The sequence below is a fragment of the Nicotiana tabacum genome, chromosome 7 (assembly GCF_000715075.1).
Source record: "Nicotiana tabacum cultivar K326 chromosome 7, ASM71507v2, whole genome shotgun sequence".
Taxonomy (NCBI): Eukaryota; Viridiplantae; Streptophyta; class Magnoliopsida; order Solanales; family Solanaceae; genus Nicotiana; species Nicotiana tabacum.
In genome coordinates, this window is record NC_134086.1 from 130,236,545 (window position 1) to 130,246,937 (window position 10,393).

Here is a 10,393-nt window from a genome sequence, read left to right on the forward strand (position 1 = left end):
TCCTGAAGAGAATCGTTTTGTATTTTCCCTAAATTAGTATACAGGCGACAACTCTTTAAGGACAGTCGATTTTCACGCCTCAAAGCTAATTTTCTTTATTATTTTCTAACAATCTTAAAGAGTTATTCTGCTATGGAGAAATTGATGTCTGTTGTTGAGAATCCGAAGGAGTTCATCAAACTTGATCGCTTTGATGGAACGAACTTTACCCGTTGGAGAGACAAGATGATATTCTTGTTGTCCGCTCTCAATATCTACTATGTTCTTGATTCTGCCTTGCCTCCGATGCCTGAGCTCACAACAGAAGATTCTGACGTAGTCAAGGAAGAAAGGAAGAAACGAGAACATGATGAACTGTTGTGTCGCGGCCATATTCTGAATACTTTGACAGATCGACTCTATGATCTTTACTGCAATCTGAAGTCGCCAAGAGAGATTTGGACTGCTCTACAAACTGCATACCAGAATGAAAAATGAGGTATTGACAAATTCCTGGCTCTGCAGTACTTTGAATTTAAAATATTTGATACTAGTCCTATAATGGATCAGATTCATGAACTGCAAATCTTAGTATCAAAACTAAGTGATCATGAAGTTAAAATTCCTGATGCACTTTAAATAGGTGCTATTCTTTCGAAATTGCCTTCCTCTTGGAATGACTATAGAAATAAAATCCTAAATTCTATGGATAAAATGACTGTGGAACAATTTCGTACTCACATTCAAATTGAAAGTGAGACTCGTGCTCGTGATGCTATTAGTCAGCCTTCGAGTTCCGCAGTCAATTTTGCCAGTCAGAATGGTTCAGGAAGTGGGAACAAACATCTGAAAGTTTCCAAAAAGTCTTATTTTAAAAAGAGAAAGAACTTTAGTTGTCATCATTGTGGAAAGAAATGCCATATGATTCGGGACTGCAGATATAGAAAGGCAGGAATAAATTTCAATGCAGGCAATACCGAAAAGTCTGGAAAGATTGAAAAATCTAAAAAGGCAAACGTAGTGGAAAATTCTGCCCAAGGACTGGTTGCCATGGTTTCCGCAATGCAAATTGGTATGGTCACAGAGTTGAATGTGGCTACCGCTGCTACAAATACTCAAGACTGGTAGCTAGATTCGGGTGCTACTATTACTGTCTGTAATGACAAGAAGATGTTCAAGACATATGCAGAAGTGCAGGATTCTGAACAAGTCTTGATGGGAAACCATGTTGCAGCAAATGTTGATGGAAAAGGAAGTATTGAGATTAACTTCACATCTGGCCAGAAGTTGACATTACTGAATGTGTATCATGTTCCTGATATGAAGAAAAACTTAATGTCCGCTGCTTTGCTATCAAAGAAAGGTTTCAAGATAGTTATTGAGTCTGATAATGTAATAGTGTCTAAGAATGGAGTTTTTTGTTGGAAAAGGCTATAACTGTAACGACATGTTCAAATTGAGTATTAATGAAATAAATTATGTTTCTGCTTACATCGTTGAGTCTGATTCTTGTTTATGGCATGCTAGACTAGGACATTTAAATTTTGGCTCCTTGAATTATATGTCCAAAAATGGTTATATCTCATGTAAATAGATTTATAAATGAAAATGTTGATGAAATGACTGAAATAAATGGAAAACGTATTGATGCTAATAAATTGTCGCTTTCTGAAATTATTAAAACTAAGGAAAGAAGTGATGATATGCAGATAGAACCAAGGAAAAGCCAAAGAATAAGAAAAGAAAAACATCTTGGTTCTGATTTTATTTCTTCACAATCTATAGTATTTCTTGTTGAAGGAGATAGGACAAACGTTTGTAATCAAATTCCTATTGTATTAAATGTTGAAGAAGACCCAAAGACGTTTCAAGAAGCACTGTTTTCTAGAGACGCTGCCTTTTGGAAAGAGGTCATTAATGATGAAATGGACTCAATTATATCCAACAACACTTGGATTTTGGTTGATCTTCCTCTTGGATCAAAACCTATAGGTTGTAAGTGGGTCTTTAGGAGAAAGTACAATACAGATGGTTCTGTCCAAACCTTCAAAGCAAGATTAGTTGCAAAAGGTTTTACTCAAAAGGAAGGCATAGGCTATTTTGATACATATGCTCATGTTGCAAGAATAACATCCATTAGAGTCCTTTTATCCTTGGCCTCTATCTATGATCTTTACGTACATCAAATGGATGTTAAAACAACATTTTTAAATGGGAACCTTAGTGAAGAAATATATATGCAACAACCTGAAGGAATAAGATAAAATTTTTACTAAATTCAGTTATTTAGGAATAAAGAGGTATAATACTCCTTATGATTCTAGTGTTAAGCTAACTGCAAATACTGGAAGAGCAGTAGCACAGTTGGAGTATGCAAGTGTGATAGGTAGTATGATGTATGCAATGCATTGCACTAGACCCGACATAGCATTTTCTGTTTGTAAACTTTCAAGGTTTACCAGTAATCCAGGTAATGATCATTGGAAAGCAATAAGTAGAGTACTTGGATATTTAAAATATACAAAGCACTTAGGCATTTGCTATAATGGTTTTCCTAATGTATTAGAGGGATATTCTGATGCAAGTTGGATTACAAGTGTTAATGATAATAAATCCACATCAGGATGGATATTTACTCTAGGCGGTGGAGTCATTAGTTGGGCATCCAAGAAACAAACATGTATTTCCCATTCTACTATGGAATCAGAATTTATTGCATTAGCAGCTGCTGGAAAAGAAGCAGAATGGCTGAGGAATATATTACTTGATATAAACTTGTGGCCACAACCTATGTCAGCCATTTCCATATTCTGTGATAGTGAGACTACAATGTGTGTTGCTCACAATAAAATATACAATGGGAAATCAAGACATATAAGCTTGAGACATGCTTATATAAGAGAATTAATTACAAATGGAGCTATAGCTATAATATATGTAAGATCAAATAAGAATTTGGTTGATCCACTTACGAAGTCATTAGGTAGAGATGTAGTACAACAAACTTGTGGAGGGATGGGGCTGAGACCCTTAAATTAAATACAAGGAATAGGAACCCCACTTTGAGTTAGTATACACTCTAACAATATAAGTTCAATGGGTAATAACAAGTTACTTGTATTGTTTAAGCACTGATCTTCTCTTTAGGAGCCCTAATTCTATTGTACTACTTACTGTTATATGAGGAGTTAAGAAGTTGTTAAATGCTTGTTATAACATGGGCATAAAGTCAAACTCCAAAGTGCATACTGTTACATGAAGAGGTTGATTAATCTTAATGGAATTATTAATGTCTAGAGTAACAGGGACATAGTAACTAATTCCACCTATATGAATATTGAAATGGTGTCGCTTCTAGCAAGATTTAAAGGGTTGATCTTGTAAATATTCATGAATTCAGGATGAGCACATGGTCGTAAACGTGCTAAAGCGAATACTGGATTTTCTAAGCTACTAGATAACACTGTGTGTGTGGTACTTTCGGTTTTGGCACAAGGAGTTGTGGTTCAAATCTTAAGATACCATTAACTTCGTCAAAACTTTAATATACTTACACTAAAGGAAAGTTCAAATCTGTAAAAGATACTTTCAATTATTCACAAGCGTTATGAAGTGAAATAACAAACTAGTAGGGGATTGTAAGATAGTTTGTTATTGGCAAGTTGGAAGTGAGACATTTTCTTTCTCGTACCGTGCCTGTTAGCCTCGGAACTGATCATTATTAAATAGCGCATAACAGGCACGAGATTGACTCAACAGGCACGAGATTGACTCAATAGGCACGAGACTGACTCAACAGGCACGAAATTGACTCAACAGGCACGAGATCCTAAAGTTAATTATTTTATTTTGTAACAGAAAAATCAAATTTATTTGAATTTTAAATTCAAAATTCAAATAAATAGTTGTGTCTGTTTGTGAAACAAGACATCTTTTCTGAAAGGGTCTGTTGGTTGCCTATAAATACACAAGAATTCCAACGAAGTGGTATAGAAAAATCACAAGTGTTACTGCATGCTTTGTTGTATCCTGAAGAGAATCGTTTTGTATTTTCCCTAAAATTAGTGTTAGAAAATAATAAACAAAATCGGCTTTGATGCGTGAAAATCGACTGTCCTTAAAGAGTTATCGCCTGTATACTAATTTAGGGAAAATACAAAATGATTCTCTTCAGGATACAACAAAGCCTGCAATAATACTTGTGATTTTCTCTATTCCACTTCGTTGGAATTCTTGTGTATTTATAGACAACCAACAGACCCTTTCAGAAAAAATGTCTTGTTTCACAAACAGACACAACTATTTATTCAAATTTTGAATTTAAAGTTCAAATAAATTTGATTTTTCTGTTACAAAATAAAATAATTAACTTTAGGATCTCGTGCCTGTTGAGTCAATCTCGTGCCTGTTGAGTCAGTCTCGTGCCTGTTGAGTCAATCTCGTGCCTGTTGAGTTAATCTCGTGCCTGTTATGCGCTATTTCATAATGATCAGTTCCGAATCTAACAGGTACGGTACGAGAAAGAAACGCCCCACTTCCAACTTGCCAATAACAAACTATCTTACAATCTCCCACTAGTTTGTTATTTCACTTCATAACACTTGTGAATAATTGAAAGTATCTTTTACAGATTTGAACTTTCCTTTAGTGTAAGTATATTAAAGTTTTGACGAAGTTAATGGTATCTTAAGATTTGAACCACAAATCTGTCACGACCCAAATCCCGATCGTGATGGCGCCCAGCATACTACTAGGTAAGCCCGACCATTATTCAACACTTAACCCAATTTATCAAAAATAGCGGAAAGAAATATCAATTAAGCAAGATTAAAGTACTGAAGAATTTAACAAAATACACAATATAATCTCACTAAGACCCGGTGTCACGAATTTGAGCCTCTAGAATACAGAATATCATCCTAATACATGATATATCCAAAGTCTGATAATGTGGAAATAAAGAGATAGGATAGGAGGGAGAAGATCAATGGCTGTGAACGCCGTGCAGCTACCTCGATACTCCCAGAAGCTGGATCTGCTGATCAACTGGATCTACTGAGCCTGAGACTGCCTTGGATCTGCACACAAGGTGCAGGGAGTAAAGTGAGTACTCCGACCCAGTGAGTAATAAAAGTAACTACAGTCCGAAGATAAGAAAATCCAGTAAATACACAAAGTAAGCTAAAATCCAAATATACAACAACATATGGAACTGAGCAGCTAGACAACAGTATAAATAGAAATCCATGAATGCAATGCAATGCATATGATGATACATTCCAGTACCCACTGCGGCGTGCAGCCCGAGCCATCCATATTTATTTATCGTCGACGGCGCTCACTGAGGGTGTGTACAGACTCCGAAGCGGCTCCTACAGCCCAAGCGCAATATCTTGGTCAGTCATTGTTACCTGACCGGTCAGCCATTGTTACCTGACCAATTTATATCATACAGTGCCATTGTTGCCACTGTTCAAGTATATCATCTAGTGTCATTGTTACCACTATTTCAAGTATATCACACAGTGTAATTGTTACCACTGTTTCAAGTATATCACACAATGTCATTGTTACCACTGTTTCAAGTATATCACACAGTGTCATTGTTACCACTATTTCAAGTATATCACACAGTGTCATTGTTACCACTGTTTCAAGTCACTTTATAATCAGTCCAGAAAATAATATAATAAGCCCCTTGGGCATTTACAACACAAAAGTTCCCAGCCCGGAATACATTTAAAAATATCATTTAAGTTTTCAACACTTAGAATTATGGATGAGTTTGCAAAACAGCATTTGAAACCTTGGACTGAAATTAAATGATATGCAAATCATGCTAAGCAGTAATATCAATCCTCGAAGGATTTTACAAATCGGCACAAGGCCCCAAACATGGCATCAAGCCCCGTAATATCAATGAAGTATGTGTATCAATCACCAGTATAGTATAAACATCACACGGGATGGACCAAGTCATAATCTCCAATAGTATCTGACCCCGCACTCGCCATGGAGTGCATGTCACGCCTCAATATAGCGTTACGATGTGAAAGTCCGGGGTTTCAAACCCTCAGAACAACATTTTCATCTATTACTCACCTTTAACCGGCCGTAGACTAGTCCGCAATGCCCTTTCCTCTTGAATCGACCTCTTCGCGCGTCGAATCTAGTCAAAACCACAACGAATACGTCACAATAGGCTAAGGGAATATAACCCAATCGAAAAGACTCGAAAAATGTCGAAAATCCCGAAATTAGCAAAACCCGAGCCCCGGGCCCACTTCTCGAAAAATTATGAAAGTCACATCACCGGATTCCTTGTCTCGCCACGAGTCCGTACATACAAAATTTACCAAAATCGGAGTTCATTTGACCCCTCAAATCACCAAATCTTATTTTCAAATCCCTAGGCCTAAATCCTCAATTTTTCTACAATTTTCATGCTCAAATCCATACATAATTGATGTACTTAACTCAAAATAGATGGCGATAACTTACCTTCACATTGACGATGAAAATCCCCTCTTGAAGCTCCCCAAAAATCGTCCATACTTTGAAGAAATGAAGAAAAGTGAGCTAAATCCGTGTATAAAAGAATCTGTCTGTGTTTCGTCGAGTTGTACCTTGCACTTGTGCTATACAAGTTGTACATCCTATTAAAATTGTTCCTTGTCGGACACCTTCTGTTTAAACACCCATAACGTCTTGTATAAATATCCAAATGACAAACGGTTTGAAGATTTAGAAACGAGACTCAAAGATCTTTAATTTGATAGGTTGTACACCACATAACTCTTTATATATCCCGAGATATGAGCTTATAAAGTGCATCGTAAATTCTGCCGAAATTGCTCCAGTAGCCCTTTTCGATCCATCGTAACTTTCTGAGATGATATCCAAATCGCAAATGGTTTAATTTTCCGAAAACTAGAATGTATGGGCTACAACTTTTGTGTTTTGCACTTTTTCTGATTTCTTATAGATTACAAGATATGAGCTTCCAAACTGGACTACTCGCAGCAGAATTTCTGCAATTTTCTGCAATTTTTCCCAAGTCCGAAATCACTCCGAGACACCTCCGAAACACTCCGAAACCAAATATGAACACTGACTCTAAAACATCACACAAACTTGCTCGAACGATCAAATCGCCAAAATAACATCAAAATCAATGATTTGAGCCTTAAATCCAAGAATTCTTTCAAATTTCATAAACTTTCAAATTTTTCAATTTAAGGCCGAAACCCGTCAAACAACGTCCGTTTGTAACCAAACTTTACAGGAAGCACTTAACCAACATATATGACCTGTACCGGGCGTCGGAACCAAAATACGAGCCCGATACCTTTACTTTCTGATCAAATTTCATTTTCATTTTCCTTAAACATTTTCAGAAAACAATTTCACAAAAAAAATCATTTCTCGGGCCTGGGACCTTGGAATTCGATTCTGGAAACACGTTCAACTCCCATATTTTTCTATGGACCTTTCAAGACCAAAAATTCACGGGTCCGGGTCCGTTTACCAAAAATCTTGACCAAAGTCAACTTTAACAATATTAAATATCAAAATTCTTCAAATTTTTCACATAATTCATATATTTCAACACAAAAATATTCCGGACACACTCCTAAGTCCCAAATAACCTAACGAAGCTATCCAAACCATAAAATTCGCATTTCGAATCCGATATCAAAATTTCCACTTCCGGCCAAATTTTCTCAAAAACCTTCAATTTTCCCTCTTTAGCCGAACGACTCCAAAATGACCTACGGACCTCCGAATTCACTTCCGATCGCGCTCCCAAATCCAGAATCATCATACGGAGCTACTCTCAGTCTCGGAATCCCAAACGGACATCAATAACACTAAAATGCATTTTAAACCAAACTGATGCAATTTCTTCTAAAATGCTATCTTCCACAATAGGCGCCAAAACGCTCCCGGGTTATCCAAAACCCGATCCGGGCATACGCCCAAGTCCAAAATTATCATACGAACCTGCTGAAACCTTCGGATCCCAATTCCGTGGTCGTTTACTCAAAATTCCAATCCTAGTTCATTTCTTCAATTTTAAGCTTTCAAAATGAGAATTTCCATTTAGATTTGACTCCAAACTTCCTGAATTTTAATTCTGACCATACACACAAGTCAATATACCTGAGATGAAGCCGCTCATGGCCTCAAACTGCTGAATGACGTGCCGGAGCTCAAAACGACCGGTCGGGTCGTTACAATCTCCCCCACTTAAACATACGTTCGTCCTCGAACATGCTGAGAACTACACTAAAGTAGTCCAAAATAACTTGTTTAACATATCATGCACCTTCCCATGCTACCACTACTCCGTTGAGCACATTAGCTCGATAATTCTGTAGATATACTTATTTATTCAAGCAAATAAGCCATTAGGCCCAATTCCAACATCCTGAATTTCCCTCCTAAGCCTGTTTCCATCATACGACCACCATATCAATCTCCACACGCTGTACCCAAACATGACTGCATAACTTTGCTGAATTCACACTTTCCATCACTTTACTCATAGAACCACAATAACATTCTTTAAACATAATAGTCGAAATTCCATGAATCTGATGCTCCCATTGCATCTCATGATCTACACAGGTCTTGCTCTAGTTTATTTTATTATTATTATTATTTTATTTTTTTACACCGATACGACTGAAGAGATGTGTCGAAATTCACAACCAACTGCTGAATCAACAATTCATTGGATCTACACTACTGACAAGTTCCATTACCTTGTCCCAAACCAAAGAATGATCTTTGCTCTATAATATACTTCATATAATCAGTTTGCACTGACCCCAAATCTAGTAACCTCGTCTCACCCAGTACGAACTGATCAGGTAATAAGCTACCTCAGACATAATCAAAAATCCCACAAGACGCCACAATGTGCCAGTATGCTATCAATTCGAACGCGATACAAAAGAAAGGCGAACTCTAGAAGGACCTACTCAACTCGCACACTAACATAGACTTCCTCAGAAAACAGGGAAACAGAACACACAAAAGCAAATACGGGCACTGAACTGAACATCGCATTGTTGCGGCGTGCAACCCGATCCAAACAACATACCCATGGTGGTGTGCCACCCGATCCACATATAGAACTCACATAAGGAGATATATGTTGAGCTGAAAAGCTCATCACATCAAAACACCGTATATCGGTCATAAACACACTAAGGTGCATAATACCATTCCCGAGGAAACATATAGCTCTATAGGCTACAAACTCAAGCACAACTGAGGTGCGATACATGATCTAAGTCTCAAGAGCCATCTTGCTCATATAATATCACCGCTGAGCGGAACCTCAACTCAAAAGGAATTTACCAAGCCGTCTCACAACTCATACGGCGCAATATATCTTTACATAAATTAGCTGACCACGAAATAAGACTGTGACTATCCTTTCATAAAGAGCGCATTGCTGAAATAAACACAACTGGCCTGACGTAAGGCTCACTTCCACATTTAAATCTATCCACCGACCTCAAGTCGATCCTGATCGTGCCAAGCTAGGCCAATAATCTTTCACAGGTCCATAACCCAATAAACAGAGTGCCCTCCAGGCATAAATTCTCAAATGGATGATATTACCAAAATCCTCATACTTGGTTTAAATTTCTAATTAATCAAGTGACTACATGTCACACTTATACAATATTCCTGTGGGACAAGCTCCCACCATCTTTCGAAATAATTAACGGGTCTGCACATCCAAACCACCGGCTGCACTAACGCTGAAAAGCGATCAAGAATCCCTAACCAGGATGCAAAGCCTTTCTCACAGAACACCGACCTCAGGTGATACTAACGTCAATACCCATCTTACTCGAAACACTGAAACTCATATACTACTCATCCGAGATCGTGACATTACAGTCATTGACCAAACTGCAACCTTGGTCCTTACTTCAAATTCCATACCACTCACTGCACCTCACGTGCCAATATACGATAGACGCGATTTCCATCACAACTCTTGAACCGCCGATAGGCTAATACTTCATCACATAAGACCTTCCATTTAACTCACTTCAGGAGAACTATAGCAACATACAGGCGAATTCTCATAACCGTCGAATATGCCAATCTCTAAGTAGTGGTCCAAGCCGCCATAACCCTTTCCGGGATCCGCCTACTCATAACAGGCCCTAACAGAAGAATGATTCAGAATAACATCAATCACTACGGCCGACAAGCCTCACACGCACCACCACAAATCACATGCATAACTCGATCACGCTGAACGAACCGATCACTCACACCAATATGCCAACTCAACTATGGCTAATCAATCTACTTCCTTCCAGTTTATCCTTGATTGCCTTAGAAATAATAATATCTCCCTTCAACACCTAACTTATTCCAACGC

General features: G+C 37.7%; 1 long non-coding RNA gene across 1 annotated transcript; it reads right to left on the bottom strand.

The window, feature by feature from the left end:
• Positions 1-4,757: 4,757 nt before the first annotated feature.
• LOC142182573 (uncharacterized) lies at positions 4,758-6,724 on the bottom strand. The gene is made up of 3 exons (XR_012711386.1): positions 6,481-6,724; positions 6,082-6,148; positions 4,758-5,057 (listed from the first exon to the last, which is right to left on the bottom strand). It is a non-coding gene; the product is annotated as an uncharacterized LOC142182573 (long non-coding RNA).
• Between the last annotated feature and the right edge of the window lie 3,669 nt (positions 6,725-10,393).